Source organism: Babylonia areolata, chromosome 33 (genome assembly GCF_041734735.1).
Source record: "Babylonia areolata isolate BAREFJ2019XMU chromosome 33, ASM4173473v1, whole genome shotgun sequence".
Taxonomy (NCBI): domain Eukaryota; kingdom Metazoa; phylum Mollusca; class Gastropoda; order Neogastropoda; family Buccinidae; genus Babylonia; species Babylonia areolata.
The window spans coordinates 5932668-5935167 of NC_134908.1; positions in this window are offsets into that span (position 1 = coordinate 5932668).

The following is a 2500-nucleotide window of genomic DNA, read 5'->3' on the forward strand; positions in this document are numbered from 1 at the left end:
TGTTGACAAAGAATACCACAGTTCTGACGACGGAAGCTAAAGGTTGGGTCATTCAGACACCCACTGGACATCCGAGGGGGTCTGTGTAGAGGAGAAGAGAGGACTGGCCGTAGTAGAGTGAGTTCATTAAGTCAGGTATCGCCTTTCTTTTAATTAAGCAAGATGTGGTGTGGAGTATAATGGATCAGTCTTTACGATCTAAAACCTGAATGAAAAAAAAACCTGAAACTGAAACACGTTTCAAAGGATTGCAATCATTGAAAATTTGTCCGTCAGTGGACCTGTACTGTTCGACACATAATCCAAATTCTCTTTTCTCTGTAAAAAAAAAAAAAAAAAAAAAAAAAAAAAAAAAAAGAAGAAGAAGAAGAAGACACCCCCCCCACCTCCCCAAACATTTTACATTCAAACATAAGGAGAGAGATTATTTGATTATTTTAGGAGAGCGAATCGGAGAGAGAATTTGACTGAGAGAGATTATAAACGGTGGTTTAGTGTAATTACCTTGATTAATTAATCAGTTGATAAAGATTGATTAATTGATATGATAATTAATTGATTCATCAAGATATTTATCAACTAACGTCTTCATTGATTGATTGATTGATTGATTTTCATCATCTTCTTCTAATCAATTAATAATTAATAAATCAAATAATTGATTAATTGATGGATGAATGTATTCATTCATTCATTCATTCATTCATTCATTCATATCTTCTTCTTCTTCCTCGTAAGTAGTAGTAGTAGTAGTATCATTATTATGATTATTATTTGTTGTATATTTGTATTTCTTTTCATCACAACAGATTTCTCTGTGTGAAATTCGGGCTGCTCTCCCCAGGGAGAGCGCGTCGCTACACTACAGCGCCACCCATTTTTGGGGGGTATTTTTTTTTTTATTCCTGCGTGCAGTTTTATTTGTTTTTCTTATCGAAGAGGATTTTTCTACAGAATTTTGCCAGGAACAAACCCTTTTGTTGCCGTGGGTTCTTTTACGTGCGCTAAGAGCATGCTGCACACGGGACCTCGGTTTATCGTCCCATCCGAATGACTAGTGGCTAACCCTAACCTTAATGACTACCTTTAACCAATTAATTAATCATTTAATTATTATTTCTTCTTCTTCTTCTTTTGCGTTTGTGGGCTGCAACTCCCACGTTCACTCGTATGCATACGAGTGGGCTTTTACGTGTATGACCGTTTTTACCCCACCATGTAGGCAGCCATACTCCGTTTTCGGGGGTGTGCATGCTGGGTATGTTCTTGTTTCCATAACCCACCGAACGCTGACATGGATTACAGGATTTTTAACGTGCGTATTTGATCTTCTGCTTGCCGTATACACACGAAGGGGGTTCAGGCACTAAGCAGGTCTGCACATATGTTGACCTGGGAGATGGTAAAAATCTCCACCCTTTACCCACCAGGCGCCGTCACCGTGATTCGAACCCGGGACCCTCAGATTGACAGTCCAACGCTTTAACCACTCGGCTATTGCGCCCGTCATTTAATCATTTAATTAATTAATTAATTAATTAATTAATTGATTGATTAAGTCTTCGTTTTCCCGAAGGCCTGACTAAGCGTCAGATGGGTGACGCTGCAGTATCTGAAATCTGCTTCAGTTGCAGATGTCGACTGACCGCAGTGTACTGAGTGTAGTAGCGTGTATGGATGAGTCCGAACTAAGGCTGTGAGGGACGCCTCCTTGAGCAACTGAACTGAACTGAACTGAACCCAAACTGAACCAAAACTGAACCGAGCCAAACAGCAAGTCATAGACCTAGGTTGCACGAACACACCTTGGTAAACTAAACTATACAAGTGACATTCAAAAAGTCCCAAGAGTACGCGTGTACAGAGCTGAAGAAGTAAATGACTTTGGTGTGTATTCAGTTGTTCGTGTATTCTGCAGGTACACATTGAAAGGCTACAGCTACTGCTACAGCTCCCCCCCCACCCCCCCCCCCCCCCCCCCCCCGCCGCCCTCCCACACATACACACACCCTCCCCTCTTTCTCACAACAACCGCATCGAATTTTGCCTTAACCTTGGCGGGAAAGCAGAACTGTAAACGATATCTATTGTCGGCTGCATGAATAATAAATAACACGAAGGTTTAACTCTCTCCATACGAACGGCGAAAGAGACGACGTTAACAGCGTTTCACCCCAATTACCACCATCAAAATATTACAAGCGGAAGGCTCTTACACTGAAGAGGTGAATGTTGACAAAGAATACCACAATTCTGATGACGGAAGCTAAAGCTTGGGTCATTCAGACACCCACTGGACATCCGAGGGGTCTGTGTAGAGGAGAAGAGAGGACTGGCCGTACTGAGTGAGTTAACCTTGGCGGGAAAGCAGAACTGTAAACGACTCTACTGTCGGCTGCATGAATAATAAATAACACGAAGGTTTAAAGCGACGTCGTCGGTGGTAAGAGGCGGCGGGTTAGGTGGGGGGGTTGGAGGAGGGGGCGGTGGGGGTACGGGG